Raw genomic sequence first — 23,725 nt, 5'->3', positions numbered from 1 at the left:
CCGTGTAATAAAAACACCTTAACTAAGAAGACGTCCTATTACCCCACAAAAGTATCCATTGTCCATTTCTTAGTTTGTCTCATCATTTTCTTCAATCATAGGCATTCTTGAATATCATCTCCAACAATTTTGATGTTTGTTGATCAAACTTCTTGGAGAACAAGTGGAGTAAACAATGAATTGAAGATTAACAGGTTAAAATAGTAACAATAGCAAATCGTTTTAGCTGCAAACTAAAACCCTCATTGGCATGTATATCAGAAAAGTTACTTATCCTATCAATGACGAAGAATAATTCGTTCAAATCGATAGTACTGGAATTTGAAGCCATGTCTTTTGAGTGGCTTGCGATTGTGCTCACTTTCAAACCATAGATTTATAAAATGCGAGCTTTCATGGACAAGTCTCAGAAACATATAGTGACCCCAACTATGACACTACCGATCAAAGTTCATAAGTTGGTAAGTCCCAGATCGATGTTGATCCTCCCGAAAAAACAACTAATGAGAGATTGGTTGGACTTTGGTTTCTGAAAGCTAAATGAAATGAAGAAGAAATGAACCCTCAGAGAACTTTAAACTAGCCATTTCAATTGGAAATTAAAACCAATTCCTACCTTATTGAGTTGATTTCATTAGTTGTATGATACAGTACCTCTGACTCTTTTGTTAGAGAAGAAGACGAATTGGAATAGAATAAATAATCAATCAAGAAAATGATTTAGATGTAACTGATTTAAATTATTTTTTTAAATTAAAAATAGATCTTCACGCACATCATGTGCGTGTTCTCAAACATAATGAGAAGATGAGTTAAAAAGGTCCTTTTACAAAAATATTCCATATTTTTGTGGAGTAATAGAACGTTTTTAAAGTTAAAGTGTCTTTTTGAAAATCCAAAACAACTTCAATGGTGATATCATGTACTGTATAATTCCAAGCATTCAAATTGTGCATTCAATAGGACGGTGAAAAATTCTTGTCTTGCACGTCTCTTCTTCTTCCGTCGATGCATATTTTGCACTATCTATAACTCATTTTCTTCATTTCTTGTTTTTCTTGAGTGCATTCTTTCAAGTGGGTGAGCAAAAGTGCTACCACCTTTTCTTTTTATGTGTAACAACGTGTAGATAAATTATCAAAATTATTTTATATATAATAGCAGTAATTAAAAATAGAATTACGATTTCATCTGATTGAATATGTCAATTAGTGCATCATTACTTTATCTAAAACTTGGGCAGAAGAGAAATCTAGTTTAACTAATAAGTAAGGAGTACATTAGTTTTATAAATAGAGTTCATTCATAAGCACAGGGCAATATAGTAGGTTCAAAATTCAAATGAACGATGTAAACTTGAACACCATAGTCAAAGAAATAAGAAAGGCCTCTACAATCCAACCATGTAAAAACTCAACATGCTTTAGTTAGCTCCATAAACAAATTAGATATTAAGTTTTTGACAGTGATAGTGTAAGAAAATTTATTTATGTAATTAGGTAATTCATTGGAAAAATCTTCACGAGTTGATGCATTGAATTACCAACCTTGAACACTGTATATCTGTTGTTCCTTTTCATTTTCAACTCCGAAAAGTTGAGCTTGCGCTCATCACTCACTGCTACCCCAGTCACTGAATATGCCTATGCAAATTAGGCAAGAAAATATAATTTCCCATGTTCTGGTTTATATAGCACTATAATATATTTCCATATTTGCCTCCCTATTTAAGGTTGAATATGTACCAGAAATGTACCTCACGTTCAACAATGTGGCCTAGTGATCAGTAAAGAGAAACAAAAATCATGAGGTCACAAGTTTGACACTAGATGAATTCTTCATGTCTACATTGAAATATCTTTAGTACGGAGGAACTAACAGACCTCTTTTGTTGCCGTTTGATCTTAAATAACAAACAAACTTATGATGCCAGTAAAGCTGCTTTGAAAGGTACTAGAGATTTTGAAAAATATGAAGGTGATGCGATGGAAATATAAAATGAAAAAAAGGGTTGTATGTGTCGATCAAAGTAATGCTATTGCTTTATATAAAAATCAGTTGCTGTCACTTCTAAACAAAATCGTTCAGCTAAATTTATGTTTATGTTGGAGATTACAGAGCACTGACGCGGCGGAAATATAGAATGATTGACAAACCTCCAGCCATTGTTAGAGATATAGTCGGAGTCTACAATTCTTTTTTTCTTCAAAGATCTTCCAAGCACTAAAACCCTCACTCTTAGATGGTATGGACTTTTTAAAAGTAATGTGCTTAGGGATCTTTGAACCAAATGACTTATTTATAACCGTACTTCCATCAAGAACGGTTAAGAGTTCATGGGAAGTTATCAACCAATTAGTAGGATAGTGGATAATGTAGTGGGACAATGGGTAGTTAACCATTATTCCATTAGTGGGATAATGGGTAATTGACCACTTTCCCATTAGTCGGATAATAGGTAGTTAACCGTTATCCTATTGGGTAGTTAACTACCTTCCCATTAGTGGAATAATGGGTCCATGAAGTGTGATAATAGACCCATCTAATACAGACCATATAAGAATTAACAAAAATGCTAACAATTTATACAGGTTACAGTGGTCATTAAAAAGCTGCTGCAAACAGAGATGTTTTAGAGGTTTCAGATGATCGAGAGTTAGCTCTATGTCCTAAACCTATAGAGATAGCAACAAAAAATTTTGAATGTTTCGGGTGTTTTAAGTATTTAGTAAGTTGCTAGTAATGACGTGCAATGAAGAGAATTTAACTAAAATTGCAAGTTAAAAACGAAAAGGCAACTGAATATAACTGAAAATTGCAAGTTGAAAACAAGAATGCCACTCAAAATTTCAAGATGACATAGGTCCTGAGAAATTACCTCGTTCCACATTGAAGGAAAATGAATGACATGTGTCTTCCTTAAAATCCCCAAGTCTAACTTGGACGGCTGGCAGTGACATTAATAAAGCATAACAAAAATCATCCTCTTCAAATAAAATTGTATTGGTATATAGTTTTCTTTAGATACTATTTTTACATGTAATGATGTTTAGTATCATGATTTAATAAAAATAGGCATAAATACATATTTGGACACTAAATTTGGCTGCAAATTTTAACTTTGACCTCCAAGTCTCATAGTGCACAAACATGTACTTTAACTATCCTACCTTTAAATAAATAAAAACGTTGTTTCTGGAGCCAAATAGAGTAAAATGCAAACGCTCATACGTTTATTAGTGAATCACTTAATGGCTAAAACAAATTAAATATTTTACACGTCCATTTTAGAATTAAACAAAAATAAAAAGAGATACTGATTTGGAAATATAAAAAATATATATATAAGGGATTCATTAAGGTAGAGTTGTCATTTCAGAATATGTTTTTGCTGTTGTGGGCCTCGAAAATTACTCCTAACTAGTTCAAAATATGTGCACATCACGTGTTTCTCAAGGTAGGACTCACATGCTTATTTGTTAAAAGGTTTGATAGTTAAAATGCTTGTTTGTGCACTATGAAAGTTTGAGGTCAAAATTAAAATTCGTAGGAAGCCCCTTTATTTCTAATGTTTTCCAACTCTATGTTGTGATATCATAACACGAGCATAAAGCACCTGACTCGAAGTTGAGGACGAATAAAATCTGCCAATCACAAAACATGCATGATAATTTTACATGGAGTATGATTTTTGGTGGTATATGCTTCCACATTGTATGATATTGACTGATATGACTCTCCTAGGTCTTCTTATATCTGAATTTGTCCTAAAACCCTCAAGTGAATATATTAACATGACCATTTTGGACAATTAATTGTTGCTAGATTACCCCTCACCTCAATCAACTCGAAATACCACAACTTAGACGAATTCTTCAATACAATAAGTTTGAAACTTACAGCATTACTGATCAAATGCATCTATAGGAAGTGTTCCTCCATGGACAACAAACCTATAGTAAACTCCATTGATGCAAACCCCGGGCTTGTACGAAATAGATTTGGAAATCCTTTGAGTCTTTCTCCATGATTTGTCAATGCCTAATGTAAAAACACATTGTTTTATGTACAATCCGCTACCATCTCATGTCAAAAGAACTTTGTACTTATTTTTTTCTAGCTCAAAACCTAATCAATAGTAAAAGAGAGACTTATCATCATTTACTTGGGAAGATATCTTACTTCTCCTGTACTGGGGTTTAAAATTGCAGCAAGCTTTTCAATGAAAAATAAACTGTTAAGGCAACTAATAACAAAACCTACAGGGGTATAGAAGGGGAATTCAACAAAACTCCGAATTTGAACAAGCCTGGAAGCAGAGCTTTTTCCACATTCCTTTTGCTGATCAGCGATGCAATAAAATTCCCTTCCGTTCAAGAAGTGTTTTGTTCCACCTTGACGGATCTTAGAATGAGATGTATGGATATCGGTAAATGAATCAAAAATAAGAGAATTTAAGAACTTAGTAACGCACTTGAAACACATTAGTGATTTGACATGAAGCCATGTCACTATTTAAAGGCATAATACATAATTGTGCCCTTTAACTTGGCTTCGAATCACATTTATGACCTTCAACTTTGGGTGTGCAAAAGTAGACACTTAAACTTGTATAAATTTGAACAAATAGACACACATGTACGATATGTAATCCTACATGTGATTTTTTATCCTACGTGGTGTCCTTCATGTATTGTTCAATATAGGACTCATGTGTTTATTTATTTACAAGTTGGATAGTTAAAGTGTCTATTTGTGCATTATGAAAGTTCGAGGTTAAAGTTAAAATTTGAATCCAAGTTTAGGGTCCAATATATGTATTATTCCATATTTGAATGACTATTTCTTCGGGAATTGATGGATTCATCTTCTTGTACACAAGTTTGATGTTTTATTTTAAGGTAATGAAGAAACAAACAAGAGTTGCACCTCGCAGTCCAAAAAAATCTAATGAAATCGTGCCCTGCTCAATTTTTCTTTTTCCTACAATTTCTGCTTTGAGTTTTTTTTTTAAAAAAAACAAGTCAACTTTTTTGCAATAATATTATTTTTAGGATTTTAAAACAAAAAAAATGAAGTTCACTTTTTTGTAGTTCTCGTTGTAATGTTTTTAAGATTTTAAAACTAAGAAAAGATAGAGTTATACAAGGAAACAGAGAGCCAAACAGGACGTCAATAAGAGGCCAAAAGAAAATAAACATTATGAATTCTTCCAGCAAAATACCTAAGATATAATATTTGAAATATTCTCATGGCTTCTTATCAATTCCTTAATGCATTTAAAATGTATTTCCAAATTGAGTACTTTTATTGAATCAGAATTAGATTTTTTTGATATCCGTAGATGATGTTCTACTGGGACGAAATTTCTTCCTAAAGGAGAAGGAGTTTATTACACCGCGGAGGAAAAGAAAGGTCGAAAAGCCTTTGTCTCACTTCTTCAAGGGGACAAATTTCATAAATCTACAATCGTATCCCTACATATTCTCATTTAAGTTCATGTGTTAATGGTTTATTTTGTTATTGGAGAAAATCATCTCTACTAACTTCCTATCCCAGCACAAAAGAAGTAACATTTCTGCCCAATACATATAACATATTCCTTGGTGTAACTATTTGTTAGATTTTGAGCCAAAGGAAAAAAAGTACAATGTTATCTCAGCAGAATTTTCACATTAGGTTAGACAAATCATGGAGAAAGAGTAAAAGCATTTTCTCTTGTGTTCCGTCTAGTAGTTCCAACGTTTGCATTAGTGGAGTTATCTATCAGTTCATTTATGAGTCTTTTCTGAACAGTTACAGATGTGCTATTGTCTCATTTGATGTTAATTCTGAAAATTGTGAAATTATTGCATTGTAGGAAGCATTTGGGTTGCACTGTCATGAGCTGATAGAGGTGAAAGGTAATTTAGCAGCCATATATTATGATACTTAAAGTAGACAAAGTGGATACTTGTACATGTGGCTTTTATAGCAGACTCCAAGAAAATAATGAGAGAGAAACATCATTCATTTTCCCTTGATACGAACTGATAAAAAACCTATAGTTTATCATTCTGCACTCCCAGTAGTGGAGAGATTGTATTTTTCATGTACTTAAGTCCAAGTGTTGTCACTTGTTTCTCTTATAATGTCATAAGAAAAAGTTGGAGGGAATTAAAAATCAAGGATTTTCCAAAGGAAAACAACACCAATGACATTTATAGTTATGTTGAACGTCTTGTTTACCTTGGATAATTTTGTTAAAATTGGAAGGCATCATAAGTTCTTGTATGTCCTCTAACTTTTATTCAATTTGGCTAAATTAAGCCTATAGGATCGTAGAATTGTTTTTAAAATTATCCAAATAGAAATATATTACATTTAGTGTTATGTTGAAAGTCTCATTTTCTTTGGATTATTTAGAGTTTTGGTGTATGACTTATTTCACTACTTCTTCTTGTTGTTCTCTACATTGTAGATGTTTTGTATATATAACAAACTCTATCTAGTATTCTAAGTGTAGTTTACTGACATTGTGTTTTTCAATGATATATTCATATAATTCCCAATACTTTGGTGAGTACGATCATTTATTCATGGGGAGGATATACTGCAATTGACTTTTTCAATGACATCATTGATATAAATACCAATATTCTGGTGAGTAAGATCATTCTATCATGGGGAGGATAAATTCTATTAACCTTGGGTACTTCGAAAGAGTAATTTCGTGAAGAATACATTGTGCATTCAGTGGACTCGTTCTCCTTTGAGAAAAATATTTTGTATATTATTTTTAATTTTTTTCCAGTTTTAAAAATACTCTTTAAACTTTGTTGTTCGTACCAACTCCTCCGAAGTTTTTGTTCTAAGTATCATAGGAACATTGCTATATTTACAACATTTCGGATAGGCGGATATATGATGAACAATAAAAATTCAATTACAATTAAAAACTGTTGTATAACTTTGTAAATTTGACACTAATGGAATATCAATTCAGTAACTTTGTGTATGAGTACGAATTTCAAAATAAAAATTTTTACAATTGAGATCAAACACAAGATTTGTTAAAAATACATATAAAAAGGAAAACATAAAAGGGCAAAAAAATACTAAATGTATGATAATAAGGAGAATTTTAGTAGTTAAGTTGGTTGACTACCTGAAAACTTGTTAATGAGAGTTCAATTCCCGACATTGTAATCTCCTTCCTCATTTTCCATTTCAATAACAATTAAAAATTACTGTTAAAATAAATCATACAATGAAAAATCAAATCACTTAACATTCAATGAGCAAATAAATAGAGTTAACCCATTTAATTTATATTTAAATAATTTCAATCATATTTGGTATATCTTCATGTTTATTCCTTTTCTGGACGAATGTTGAAGAAACATCCTCCGAGATTTATGTATAATTATTCAAAATTTCATAGTAAATGTATAAATGAAAAAAAAAGAAGAAAATGAAAAAATAAATTAAGAAATGACAACAACAAACAACTAATTTGAATAGTTGTTCAGGCTTTTGGTTGAACAGGACAGATATGGATAGTTTGGTGGCGATTGGAGAAAATAAAAATAAATTAGGGCTTAGTGAAAAGGAAAAAAAATAAATTAGGACTTTGTGAAAAGGAATATTGGGTAACCGGTTTAAAGATAATAAAAGTCAAAGTTTACGAGGATCAATTGGGTTAAGTTTTGAGTTTTCTAATGGGTCATGAGTTGGATCAAGTTGTAAGTCAAAATTATATGTGAATTTTGGCTAAAATTAGTATAATTTCACCAATTTTTCTGAAAGATCTTGATAATTTTATTTAGGTTTATTATTTAAATATTAAAATATAAAGATGGTATTGATAATGTAACAACCTGAAAATGATTATGCTAACTAATGCGTAGACGTACCTAGGATGCCTAGATTAGACCGGGTTCACACGGCTTGTTGCGAATGAAACGAGACCTCAGAACCTATGCACTAGCCAAGACAACCAACTTGGTGAGGTAGTTGAGCTATGAAAGGTTGGAACCAACCATGTATGGAACCCGAATTGAAGAGATTCATCCGGATGAGTTTTTACCGGACTTGAAAGGGGTAATGTTAGGTTTGGAGGGTCTAGGGGTAAAATAGTATTTTTGAGGATACATCAAGTATTGCAATTATCCTAAGTATTTATTGAATTAATTAATTAATATAAAAACTTGGGCAATTCGGGTAGGGTTGGCCGAATTTTGCTTTTTTCGCAAATTAAGTTCACCCGGGGTTCGATCATTAGTAGAAGAAATGTTCAATTGAATTAATTAATATTAATTATCTGATTTAAGTAAGTGCATGATGAGTAATTTCACCTAAACCTCAAAAAAATCATATTTTTAATTAATAAGTAACAAGGAGTCCAACTTTGACTAAGTCTTCAACTAACCTACACATACTCTCATCTCTCTCTACTCTCATTCTCATGACTTTATCCACTCTCATATTACGTTATTTATAAGAAAAAAACAAATAAAATCAAATTCATCACTTGAAGAACTTGCACACAAAAACTCAAAAAAGAAAAACTAAACAAAAAACGAAAAAAGAAAGCATCTTACAAACGGTTTGCCCGTGAGTTTTGTTGGAGAAGCATTTATTTTTTTGGGAGTTTGCAGCACTTGATATTAGATTTGAAATGTGTTAAACAACAATAAAAGTAATGGGTTTTATTCCTCTTCCTTTCCCAAGAGACCCCTAAGTTTAAGTAAAATTGTAATCCGAAAACTAGGAATTTTCCCCTTTGCATGTCCCTGTCACTAGCTCCCATCGAATTTGTAGGTTGGGTATTTTTTTTCTGGTAGAATTGAGAGATGTGATGTGTTTTCGTGATGATTATGTTCAATTATGTATATTCGGATTTATGGGAGTAATAAGCGATCTTTTCGAAACCATGCGTTAAATGTATTTGTGTGCATTGTGTATGCCGTGGCTTTGGTCATGGGTTGAAGTGTGTAATATGCATGTTAAGTTCTTGTATTTTGTATCCAATTATTGGAAGTAAATCGTGATGTTCATAAGTGGTGTAATGTTGCTGAATTGAGTTAAAATCTTGATCAAATGTAATCACAAAAATGCACAAAATAAATGTACGAAATGTCCAATGAATTGTCCAAAAATCTAAAATCTAAATTGTTGAGGAAATGGACTGGAAAGTGTGATCAAATTTTCATATTTGAAATTGGGTAAGGCTCAAGTGAGGAGTTAGAAGAAAAATGAAAGAAAAATAAAATGAGTGGTGTGGGGATCGAACCCACAACATCTCATATAGGTGAAGGAGAGGGGAGAAAAATGAAAAAATAAAATAAAATGAGGTATGCGGGGATCGAACCCACAACCTCTAGGATTTGTGAGGAAAATAGGAGAAAAACTAATAGAAAATAAAATAAGGTTGTGGGGGATCGATCCCTCATCCTCTCGGCCTAACACAGAAAGTCAAGAATAGAAAAGTAAGAAGAGAAATGTAGGCGTTGGGAATCGAACTTGGGTCCCCAAGCTGAAATTTTAAATCACAAAATTTATATAATACCATGTGTTGCTCAAGGGATTTGAAATCAAGTTCCCTTGCCCAATATGGTATTGATGTGTAACTCTTACGTGAATAAATAATTAAAGAAAGCTTCCCATAGGAATCGAATCGAGATTTTGGCATACCTACAAAATGCATAAGTCTTGAAACATATAATCTTGGGTAAGTGTGAATCACTTAGACGAATTATGAAGAAGCCTCATGGATTGTATGTATGGATTCATAAGATCAGCGTACGTTTAAAAATAAGTGAACCTAAGATGTATGTGATAAATTATGTGACCCCTGGAGGGTTAAGTAAAATGTTAAACACATTAAAACACCAAGTGCATTGGCATATGACGAAATGAACATTCATGTAATAATGTGAGTAATTATGTTATACTATGATGCTAATGAAAAGAGTGACAACATGACTATAGGCTATTGCAAGTGAGACAAGCTGCATCTATGCCCAAAAATCAATATCACTAAATGAAATTTCAAAGAGAGTATATTTATGCTAAACGATGAATAATCAAAGAAAGAGTGGCTACATGAGGATAGGCTAGTACAAGTGAGAAAAGTTGTATCTATGCCTAGAATCAATGTCCCTCAATGTAAATTCCAAGAGATCATATGTATGTTATACGATGAACAAATAACGAAAGGTGAGTAAAGATCAACTGAAAAGATGTTAAGAAAAAACAGGGTGACACCACAATATATGGCTAGTTCAAGTGAGACAATTTGTACCTACGCCAATATAAGGTCACCAAGAGTACTCACGTAAGAGAGTGTTGAATATTAAGAGACAAGTCTCAATCACATTCTATATGTAAGTGTAAGGAAAACTCACATTAATACGTAAATAAGAGATGATAAGTCATCTAATGAGTAATGACTACCTCATACTAGAAGCAAGCTTCGATGATTTATGAGTTTAATGTAAATAGAAGCTTTAAACGGAGCAGAGATATGCTAGCTATGAGTGGTGATGCCTTATTTCGGGAAGGACGGAGGTTTACGTAATTCTCATGAGATGAGACTGTCAACCATGTTGGGTATGGGTCTCCCTACATCTCCTGGTCTTTGAGCTATGCTGCAAACATAGGGAACTAACCAGTGGTTTTTCACCTAAGCAAGATAGCGATGTTTTGGTTTCACCCAGGCCAGTGACTCCACCTCTTTTCGATGTGGGGAAGACATCGAATTTCATGATGCTCACATGATATATGTCGGTTAAAGTTGAAGTTCTTCAAAGTATGAAAGATAACTAAATGAATGATATTGAAGGTGTTTGGATTGGATAAGCAAGAGGTGAACTAGACTCAAGTAATGACACTAGGTCATTCTTGGTCATTACACAGTGAACCCGATGAGAGTCTTAAACAACATCCAAGGTATAATTTGTGTTCACACAGGCCTACGATCAAATGAAAATAAAGTACATATGAATGAATGAAGAAGACTTTGTGTTTGCTAAAGAAGGCTCCCTAGTTGAGTTCCCATTTGTTAAGCCCTCATTTTGGAAAGTCATAATGTTATGTCTGTGATTCAAGCTCTCACGGCATATGAATAAATTATATGAAATATATGTATGTACTATATGAAATATGTTATGTGCTATGTGCAATATGAAAAGAATGATGATAGATGTTACTCTCATAGCATGACTTTCCTTATCTGATTTGGAAAGTCCAACTGACTTGGCTTTCCATAATTCATATCGTTAGGAGAGTGTTCTTCTTAATCATGCATGTCCTTGGTGGGTACTTGCATACACCCATACTTAGTACAAGTGTGTACTAATCCCATACATTATACTATTTTAGGTGCAGGTTCAGGAGGGTGTTGAAGATATTCATTGCAGCTGTTCGGACATCAGAGTTGTTCATCCGGACTAGGTAGGTCCTCATGCATTAAAGGATGCCTGCCGCTATGTTTTCTAGCTTAGTAATAGGTTTAGGCTATTGGAGCATGTTCCACTAGTATTTCTTTACTATTTTGTTCAAACTTATGTAATGGTGCCATTTTGGCAATTATTAGTTATGCTATAACACTATTATTTCAATATTGAATGATACTTTATTAGATGGTTGATACACATGAGTAATGAATTTCTTTATATGCATATATATGTTATAACTATGAAGTCTATGTACACTTCAAACAAAACAAAACATTTCAAATTTTTCGCTAAACTTAACTTAACAAATGTAATGACGACATAAGTAGGTTTGTCTGCGACCTCTGAGAGGTCAACGATGCCGTTTTCAGCTTGGGTCTAGACCACATGGATGACAATAACCTTGTATCAGAGCCAGGTTAAATATCCAAGAAATCAGGCGCATATTAACCACGTTAAGTAGTTTCTAAGCTATGGTAGTGAAGTGCACCACTATAATGAATCAGAGACTACATAATGCTTATGAAATTTTCCCTTCTTCTAATTTTATCGTTCCTTATGAAATTTTTATTTCTTGGTGTTAAGATCGTATCTATCATTTAACTCTAGTATTTCAGAAAAATGAGAGCCCAGAGTTAAGCGAAACAATGAAGCAGATACACCTCAGGAGAGGACACCTTGTAGGAAGTGTGGAAAACTGCATGGAGGAGAGTGTATGATGGGCTCTAATGCTTGTTAAAGTTGTGGAAAATTGAGTCACGTGATGAAGGATTGTCTGAATAGGAGAGGTCAAGAAAAAGGGAAGGAGAAAGTTCAGCCTGATAGTCCATGTGAAGAGGCTCCAAGGAGGCATCGATTCTTCCCACTCAAGTTCAGGGCTGCATGGGAAAGCTCTTCTGGTGATGTCTCGGGTGTGTAACCTTAATTAGTCTTTCATGTGTTTGACTATCTGTGGTTTTTATGCACTAGTATGAAGTTAATATGTTTGAGTCATCATGTTGGTTGCTGATGTGTGTTACTTATATGTTTACTTTTGTTGTATCCTTAGACGAGACTAGTTTAGGAAAGGGTTCCTTAGTCTATTTATGTGAAGCTGCTAGTTGGTTTCAAAGATGTACACCATCATGTTTAATATGTGAATCGTATATTCACCAATGAAGAGTATTGAATTGCCTATGTATGCATATGTTCTATAGATGACTTACTTGTTGCTAGTAAGGAGTAGTGTCTTTCGGGGACGAATGTTCTTGGGGGGGGGGGGGGAATAATGTAACAACCTAAAAATGACTATGCTAAGTAATGACTAAACGTACCTAGAAGTCCTAGTTTGACTAAGACTTCAACTAAAACTCCTACACTTACTATCTTCTCTCTCCACTCTTATTCTCACGCTTTCTCCACTCTCTTCTCGCGTTATTCATAAGAGAAAAGAACAAAAACATCAAATTTCATCACTTGAAGAATTTGCACACAAAAACTCAAAAAAGAAAAGCTAAACTAAAAACGAAAAGAGAAAGAATCTTTCAATTAGTTTGCGCGTGAGTTTTGTTGGAGGAGCATATGTTTTTCGTGGGAGTTTGCAGCAGTTGAGATCAGATTTGAAAGGTGTCAAATTAAGAGAAAAGCTATGTTTTTTATTCCTCTTGGTCCTTTCCCAAGAGACCCCTCAGTTTTAGTCGAATTGTAATCCGAAAACTAGGAATGTTCCCTTATGCATGTCCCTGTCACTAGCTCCCATCGAAATTGTAGGTTGGGTATGTTTTACTGGTAGAATTTAGAGAAGTGATGCGTTTTTGTGATTATTATGTTCAATTATGTATGTTCAGTTTTATGGGAGTAATAATCATGCTTTCCGAAACTATGTGTTAAACGTGTGTGGGTGCATTGTGTATGTCGTGGCTTTTGTCATGAGTTGAAGTGTGTAATATGCATGTTGAATTCTTATGTTTTGTATGCAGTTACTGGAAGTAAACTGTGATGTTCATAAGTGGTGTAATAATGCTGGATTGAGTGAAAATCTTGATCAAATGTAACCACGAAAATGCAAAAAATAAATGTATTAAATGTCCAATGAATTTTCAAAAAATTTAACGTATAAAATGTTGAGGAAGTGGACTGGAAAGTGCGACCAAATTTCCAGATTTGCTGGAAATTTGGATGGGCCAAGAATACAGGAAAAATTTTGAGTTTTAAATACAAAATTAAAATGTATGAGGTCATAAGGGATTGAACCCAAGACCTCACCATATTCAAGCTATAAAAAAATTTAATAATAAAATGAGGTAAGGGGGATTCGAGATGGGGTAAGGCTCTAGTGAAGAGTTATGAGAAAAATGAAAGAAAAGTAAAATGAATGGTGTGGGGATCGAACCCACAACCTCTCGGATAGGTGAGCGAGAAAGGAGAAAAATAAAAAAATAAAATAAAATGAGGTATGTGGGGGTCGAACCCACAAACCATCCGGATAGGTGAGGAAATTAGGAGAAAACAACGGGAGAATAAAATGAGGTTGTGGGGGATCATTCCCACATCCTCTTGTCCTAAAACAGAAAAGTCAAGGAGAAAAAAATAAGAAAAAAAATGTAGGTGATGGGATTCGAACTAGGGTCCCCAAGCTGAAATTTTAAATCAAAATTTAATATAAGATTAAGTGTTTGTCAAGGGATTTGAAATCGGGTTCCCTTTCCCAATTCCGTATTGATGCATAAGTCTTACGTGAATAAATACTTAATGAAAACTTCCTATAGGAATCGAAATAGATACCTTTAAATACCTACAAGATGCATAAGTCTTGTACGATACAATCTTGAATAAGTCTGAATCACTTAGGCGAATTATGAACGAAGGACCATGGATTGTACGTATGGATTCATAAGTTCAGCGTACGTTTAAAAATAAGTAAACCTAAGATGTATGTGATGAAATGAGGTGACCCCCGTAGGGTTAAATAAGAATGTGAAACACAGTAAAAGGCCAAGTGCATTTCCATATGACAAAATGAACATTCATGTAATAATGTGAGTAATTATGTTATACTATGATGCTACTAAAAATAGTGACAACATGACTATAGGCTAGTGCAAGTGAGACTAGCTGCATCTACGCCTAAAAATAAATGTCACTAAATTAAATTTCTAAGAGAGTATATTTATGATAAATGATGAATAATAAAAGAAAGAGTGGCTACATGATGATAGGCTAGTACAAGTGAGAAAAGTTGTATCTACGCCTAGAATCAATGTCCCTCAATTTAAATTCCAAGAGAGCATATGTATGTTGTACGACGAACAAATAATGAAAGGTGAGTAAAGATGAAATGAAAAGATGTTAAGAAAGAATAGGGTGACACCACAATATGAGGCTAGTGCAAGTGAGAAAAGTTGTACCTATGCCAATATAAGGTCACCAAAAGTACTCACCTAAGAGAGTTTTGAATATTATGAGACAAGTCTCAATCACACTCTATATGTAAGTGTAAGGACAATTCACAGTTAATACATAAATAAGAGATGATAAGTCCTCTAATGAGTAATGACTACCTAATTCTAGAAGAAAGCTTTCATGATTTATGAGTTTAATGTAAATAGAAACTTTAAACGGAGCACAAATATGCTAGCTATGAGTGGTGATGCCTTCTTTCGGGAAGGGCGGAGGTTCATGTAACTCTCATGAGATGAGACTGTTAACCATGGTGGGTATGGGTATCCCTAAATCTCCTGGTCTTTGAACTATGCTGCAAACATAGGGAACTAGCCAGTGGTATTTCACCTAAGCAAGCTAGGGATGTTTTGGTTTCACCTTGGCCAGTGACTCCACCTCTTTCTGTGTGGAGAAGACACCGAATTTCATGATGCTCACATGATCTATGTCTGTTAAAGTTGAAGTTCCTCAATGTATAAAATATAATGAAATGAATGATACCAAAGGTGTTTGGATAGGATAATCAAGAGGTGAACTAGACTCAAGTAGTGACACTAGGTCATTCTTGGTCATTGCACAGTTAACCCGATGAGAGTCTTAAACAACATCATAGGTATAGCTAGTGTTCACACTGGTCTACGAACGAATGAAAATGATATGCGTATGAATGAATTCAGTAGACTCTGTGTTTGCATAAGAAGGCTCCCTAGTTGAGGTCCCCTATGTTTAGCCCTCATTTTGGGAAGTCCTAATGTTAACTCCTTGATTCCAAGGTCTTACGACATATGAACGAATGATATGTAATATATGTATGTGCTATATGAAATATGCTATATGTTGTGTGCAATATGAAAAGATTGATGATAGATGTTACTCTCATAGCATAACTTCCTTAATCTAATTTGTCAAGTCCAACTGACTTGGCTTTCCATAATTCATATCGTTAGGAGAGAGGAATTCTTAATCATGCATGTCCTTGGTGGGTACTTGCATACACCCATACTTAGTACAAGTGTGTACTAATCTCATACATTATACTATTTTAGGTGCAGGTTCAGTAGGATTTTGAAGACATTCATTGCAGCTATTCGGAGATCAGAGCTTTTGATCCGGAAATGGCAGGTCCTCATGCGTTCGAGGATGCCTTCCGTTGTGTTTCTAGCTTAGTAATAGGTTTAGGCTAGTGGAGCATGTTCCACTAGTATTTCTTTCCTATTTTTTTCAGATTTATGTAATGGTGCCATTTTTGCAATTGTTACTTTTGCTATAAGACTATTATTTTAAAATTGAATGATCCTTTATTAGATGGTTGATACACATGAGCAATGAACTTCTTTATACGCATATGCATGTTATAACTATGAAGTCTATGTACACTTCAAACAAAACAAAAAGTTTTAAATTTTTCGCAAAAATTAACCTAATGAATGTAATGACGATGTAAGTAGGCTTGTTTGCAATCTCTGAGAGGTCAACGACGCCATTTTTTGATAGGGAGACCCCAGTCGTGTCAGATAAAATCGTATAAAATTTACAATAATAAATATAATTATAAATTGAGTACAGAATGACAAGTACATACGTAATTTTATTGGAATTAAAAATGTAACAACAACAACAATAACGACAATGATGACGACGACGATGACGACTACGGAGACGACGATGACGACGAGGACAATGATGAAGATGACGATGACGACGAGGAGGACGATGACGACAATGATAATGATGATGATGAGGACGATAACGACTACAACAAAGACAAGGACAACTACCACAACAACAACTAGAACGACGATGATGATGAAAACGACGATGACTATGATGTCGATGACGACGACAATTAGGTTGACGAGGACGAGGACGATGAAAACAAAGACGTCGAAGACGATGACAACGATGACAATGACGACGACGACGACAATGACAATGATGACGATGACAACAACGATGACGACAACAATGACAATGACAATGATGACGAGGACAACAATGATAACGACGATGACAACTACAACAACGACAACGATGTCGACAACAATGATGACGATGGCAACAATGATAATGACAATGAAAAAGACAACAACAATGAAAACGATGACAACAACGATGACAATAATGATGATGACAACAACGACAACAGTAACAACGACGACAACAACAACGAACACGACATCGATGACGATGATGTCAATGACGACGACGAAGACAACGAAAATGACAATGACAACGACAATGACAAAGAAAACGACAATGACAATGACAACGACAATGACAACACGACAACAACAATTGCAACGACAACTGCAATGGCAACGGCAACAACAACGGCAACAACAACAGCAACGACAATAACAACAACAATCTATTTAATTAATTTTTTTAATAAAATTTACAAACATAAATTTTATTTCACAAAGATATATGGGGAGTAGAGGGTAGAGATTATCTTATTCAATTGTCTTCTTTTCTCATCTCTCTTGATAATAGTGAAAGGACAATCCTATTTATAGGTTGAGAAATCACTCCAAAAGTTACTATATTAAGTATCATAATAAATAGATACATTCGTATAAAAAATGTCTAATAGAACCAAGGGAATATGAATATTTATTCATGTATTAACTCAATGGACAATTCATTCATTCAATAAATTTATAACACTCCCTGTTGGATGTCCATAGATATTGTGCCTCGTTAAAACCTTACTAGGAAAAACCCAGTGGTAAAAAGTCTAGTGAAGGAAAAAGAGTACACACATATCATAATATGCTTTCAATGTTGCCTTGTAAAAAACCTTACTAGGAAAATCAAACTTATGAAAAAGGCATAGGTAAGGAAAAGAGTAAAACATCTATTTCATTCCCTTTGATGAAAACTTCACTTGATATCCCGGAGACGGTGCATTCCAATCTTGTATCTCAACTTCTCAGACGTTGATATTGGCAATGTCATAGTGAATAAATGAGCAAGATTATCACTTGAATGAATTTGTTGAACTTCTATCTCACCATTTTGTTGAAGATCATGTGTAAAAAAGAATTTTTGTGAAATATGCATTGTCCGGTCTTATTTGATGTATCCTCCTTTAAATCGAGCCATACATAAAACATTAAACAAGCCTCAGTGCATCCGCCACAAGAGAGTAATGTCTTAGTTTAATCATATCAGGACTTTTGCAAAAATTATTTTATGCCCCGATTCACATACCATACTTTATATCTTATGGTTATAATTTTACACAATCATTGATCATACCCCACTGACATTATATCATGATCCATGGACTATAAGTCCAAAATATAACTTTTTAAAATGAAATATAATATACTTGAATTGCACATTTTATTTGGTCAATAATTTATCTATCCACACTATATGACAGATTTGAATTCAAGATCCTTTTCATCATATGTAACATCAAGTGCTACTTCATATCAAAGATATCATCGACGACCTTTTGACTCGATTCCAATATGACATAACTTATCGAGATCTCTTCATATATCATAATTTTAGGTACCTGAACATTTGCAATTTTTTTGTAAAGGTTATATCAACGTGCTCCTTTAAACTACTTGCCTCAGTATCATGATCATCTTGATCATTTGCTCCTCTCTTTCTTTACGAAGTTTTATTCATTTGGAATCGATTGGTCTATCACAGTTCAAGCGCAATATAAATTATGTCTTTTAAGGACTTATCATTGGCGCATTTGCAACTGAATTATAACATTGGGTCAATAAATTCAACTGACAATAGATTGACAACATTATGCAAAAAAACGTATCCGTTGAACTTTAAGTTCAAATTTTTTTGTAACGAGGATCTAGATAATTCATAATTAAACTCATAAATAATTTTTAGCTGTCAATCATCTCTACCCATAATGATAGGAAATCTAACATTCATCTCAACCTTATTTGGAAATTAATCTTTGTGAGTAGTCGAGCAATTAAAATCATAACCGCACATTCACACTTTAAATGAAAATTATTTGGTTTGTAACCCTACACCAATTATGATGGGGAAACCTTTTTGGCTTGATTCATATGTGTGTTGTTATTGTTAAATAAATTTATGTATACCAAATCTTCTTTGGGATTTTTTCTCTAATACCCATGGCTTTGTTAGAATTGGCGACATATAATATTATCTAGTAAACAACCAAGAATTATCAGTAAATTTTCATATTTTAAAACTGTGCTCTTAATTTAGAAATTTGAGCAAATAACCTTACAAAAACAAATTTGTAAGTTGAAAACAAAACACGTGTGATCATTTCATATATTCAACTTATTATTAAATCGCAGACGGTACACATGGAAGGTGAATGAGCTCATATTCACGTTTTTGATATATTCCAAATATTTTCAGGGGAATACAATCCCAACCTTTGCTGAAACAGTAATAATATTATTATGAGAATAAAACAAGATAATTCTTGAAGAATATTTTATTTTTTATCATATAAACCACGTGAATTCTCATTTACTTTTACATCATATTTGACCGGAATGGTCAACCAGTCATGCCAACTGATCTTTATTTTTTTCAAACCTTTTGTAAAGGTAAGGTGCAGTATATATCATTTTTCTTAAACCTCCCCTAGATCTTAGAGGTTAGTGGTGACGTATATCTAACACATAATGATTTTATCACATCTTGACTCATTCTCTTTCAAGACGATCGAGCATTCACAATTCATATCACATGCCACGTTCTTTTAAAAAATGGTCTAATCATTTATATGTACTTCATAAATTTGCATAATAAGCACATTTTCATGTCTTTAATTTAGTTTCATTTTTTGCATGACTTACCACAACATCACTTTTAAAGGTCAAACCAATTTATCTTCCTTTATTTTGATGGATAATTTTTTATTTTATTCGGTCGCATAACGACCACGGGTCTAATGAAATTTCATACCGCTATGATGATAAGAATTACATGCACATTTTAAAGGATTATTTTAAGAACAAATAATGTTCTTCCTTTCATATTTACCAAAATGATGACTATTTTAGTTATGTCACTCCAGGCCCTTATTCATACATTTAATCATTTGTATTCTTTCAGACATATTATTCAGTGCTACCTTATTCATATGATAAAATGGAGAGATTTTCCGGATTTCAAACTTATTAAATGTTTCTATCAAATTATTTTGAAGGAATGAAGCAAATACAATGAGAAAAATTTCATGAATTTCATCAAAGACTTAATCATCATTATGTCATAACTATGGTGCATTGACTCAAACTCAATGTCTTACCCACACAAGGAATATTATGTCTTAATTCTATGGGACTGGACCCTTATCATCATGGTGAATCAAAACTCATATTAATGTCATACATTCTTGTCGCGATAGAACATGAATCTACTCTCTTACCCTCAAACATATTTCATTATGGTGCATCCTGACTTTAAAAGGATGTCTTACCCTTTTGATGCGATGCCACTTGAATACACTGTCTTACCCTAAACCAATGGTATAATAGACCAAAGTACAACATGAATCACTCTTTGAGTCTTTGAAAACATTCAAATAAAGTTCAAAAAATATAATACTCAAACTCATACTGCAAAAACATTATACCTTCTTTCATTTAAGGAATTTCGTAGGGCATGTGATATTCATTTAGTAATAGTATATGTCTTTGGTTCCTTGTCAATATCAGTGACCGAACACAATTTAATTCTAAATCATAAAAAAAATCTATAAAATACATACCTTGATTTATGCATATAATACATGATTCCACAATTATCATTTTTCCTTCTTCATTCTCATAATGAGATCAACCAGAACATGAGCTAAATAAAAGAAAAAACTTAAATTCCATCTCAATTGTCTAGAGTCTCGTGTTGATAACGTGTTATAAAACATAAGTAATACACTAAAATTAATATAGACAAAGATATATGTGGAGTAGAGTGAGTAGATATCATCTTATTCAAATATCATCTTCTCTCATCTCTCTTTATAATGGTGAAATAACAACCCTATTTATACGTTGATAAATCACTCAAAAAGTCACAATATTAAGTATTATAATAAATATATTCTTAACCAAAAATGTTAATATAACCTATGGAATATGAATAGTTATTCATGTAATAACTCCATGGACAATCCACTCATTCCATGAATTTATAAGAATTTGATTATTTTTTCAACTGGATTTACTAACATGAATTTTTTAAAAAATTTAAGGATATTCATTTAAAAATTTTGATTAATTTAATCTTTAGCACTCTAAAATTAACATGTTAATGCCATTTTACAAAAAAAAACATGTAAAGACCAAATCTTAATTAACTTAATGTAACCAAAACATTAGCAACAAATTCAAGCCAGTTTTTTTGTTTAAATCATTTCTTTTTTTTATTATGTATCTTGGTTTCTAAAATTTTAAATATACTAGAAAATTAATTTAGTAATTTCTCTATTTTATGACCAAAGCATGGAGACCGTTGTACTCACACAGTTGGAGAAAAGGGTAAAATAAAAGGTAATATATAACACTTTTAGCGAATTCAGTTATTAGATGGTTTAAATGAATATCTTTTTATTTTTTAAAATATTAATAAGAAATAAAAATTTCATGTTTGTAAGTTTAATGAAAAAATTAAATTAAATAGATTGGGTGACTTTGTAAGTAAAACATTCATAGTTGAATGACTTTGTAAGTGAAACACTCATAGTTAAGCAATTTTTTCATTTAAAATCGTAGTTGAGTGACTTTATGAGCAAAGAGTGCATAATTAAGTGTCCGATATATTAAATCAACTTTGAAACTAACACCATTCCCTCGACTTAACTTCAGTCAGTCATTAGTAACTATATATAACTTGAAAGAGTTTATTTGGTACTTGTGGAAGCAAACTCAATGGAATATTAATTAACATGAATATTTGGGAGTAATATAATTAGTACAAAATAAAATACAAGATATTATCTTGGTAGGTGAAATTCAGGTAAACCGCAAAATTGTTTCACATGTATAACGTTGACATTTTTTACACATAGTGATATAATGGATGACATAAACATCATGAATTCATTCCTATAAATAGGTAGCTCTTAACTAATCTTCAAATTAATCATCTTACTTGTCTTCTCACCTTCTAAGGCATTTGTTGTTCTCTCGCTTCTAGTATTTCACTTGTATTCTTTGTAGAATGAAATACATATTGGTGCAGTTGTTCTTTGGTGGACTTAGGATCATTTTAATCTGAACCATGTTAAATGTTGTTGTTCTTCCTTTTTCTTAATTTTCACGTTTCTGCTAAGAATTGGTATCAGAGCCAAGGTTCTGTGTGAGTATGTTATGTGGTTGCAGCACAATCTGAACTTTCACATCAGAAAAGAATTAGTTTTATTTTCTGTAGTTCCAAATAGATTGTAGTAGAAAAGGAAGAATAAGTATAGATGAGTACCATGAAGTTTGTAATTGATAGATTTAGTAGTCACAACAACTTCAATTTTTGGAAGATCCAAATGATGGTGTTACTGCGGAGGGAAGGTTCAATTGATGATGTTGATGGAAAGTTCCCCGATAAGATATCGGATTTATTTAAGGAAAAAGTTGAAGGAGATGCGTTTAGTGTAATCAAACTGTCTCTTGCACCTAACGTACTTTGTTATGTGAGTTTAAGTACCGAAGAGACGACCAAAGAGTCGTGGGACTAGAAGGGCTTTACCAAGACCAGTTAGTTAGAACAAGGATGTTGTTACAACGATGTCTCATTCATTTAATATGGTTTCAGGTACTTTGTTGCAAAACCATCTAGATTTGTTTAATAAACTTGTGGTCGACTTACAAACTGCTGTACTTAAAAAGGACAAGAAAACGCTTGTATGTTCTTTCCTAATTTCATTGACTTCAATATGTCGTGATATTGGGAATTCAATAATGTATAGCACAAAAACTATCAAACTTGAGAAAGTGTGGATAGGACTTTAAATCTTGTGATGTGCGGATGCATTTTGAAGGAAACAAATGTGATGAAGCTACTGGACTCTTTCTAAGATGTCATATTAGCCAACACGGAAAGAGAAAATTGAAGTATAGATAAAAGTCTCATGTGACCAAAAAAATGCAGAGTGTTGGGGCTGTCAGAAGAAGGGACACTTCGAACGAGAATGCCTAATGTCGAAGTCCAAAGAAAATGTGAGTGCATCCATTGTTAAGCTATTACATTATAATGAGATGATCATCTACTAACAACATCATTCAGTAATGGAGTCTATGACAATAAATGGGTCTTCGACTCTGGTTGTACTCTGCATATGACATTCAAAAGAGATTGATTCAACAATAATGAAAGAAGTGCACGAACTATGTTAATCGCCAATAATGCAACTTATAAAATAGTTGGCATTGGTTTAGTTTGGTTTGCTATCATGATGGAATCGTGAGGACTATTACAGAAGTCCATCATGTTCCTGATCTGAAGAAGAATTGATCTCCCTGGGTATGTAAGATAAACAAGGCTATAAGTATCTGAGTGAAGGAGGAACTATGAAAGTGATTAAAGGATCTTTAGTCTGAAGGCCAAGATGGGGGATTCTCTCTACAAGCTTGTGGGTAGAAACATTATTAGCTCTATAAATGCATCTACATTTCAGTTATCTAATGATGACAAGGAATAATTATGGCACATGTGAAAAATCCATATGAGCGCACGAGGATTGGAGATGTTGAGCAACCGCAACCTTTGAATGGTTAGAAGCTCAGCACACTTGAATGTTTTGAGCACTGCGTCTTAGGGAAGTAGAAAAAGGTCAACTTCAACACTACCAAAAGGCAAGAGGGGTTCTAGATTACATCAATTTAGATTTATGGGGTCCT

At 33.1% G+C, this 23,725-nt stretch overlaps 1 pseudogene; it reads right to left on the bottom strand.

The window, feature by feature from the left end:
- Positions 1-3,515: 3,515 nt before the first annotated feature.
- On the bottom strand, positions 3,516-4,867 carry LOC114074918 (annotated as a pseudogene).
- Positions 4,868-23,725: the final 18,858 nt, after the last annotated feature.

This window comes from Solanum pennellii, chromosome 1 (assembly GCF_001406875.1).
Source record: "Solanum pennellii chromosome 1, SPENNV200".
In the NCBI taxonomy this organism is placed as follows: domain Eukaryota; kingdom Viridiplantae; phylum Streptophyta; class Magnoliopsida; order Solanales; family Solanaceae; genus Solanum; species Solanum pennellii.
This window is presented reverse-complemented; position numbering and strand designations above follow the sequence as displayed.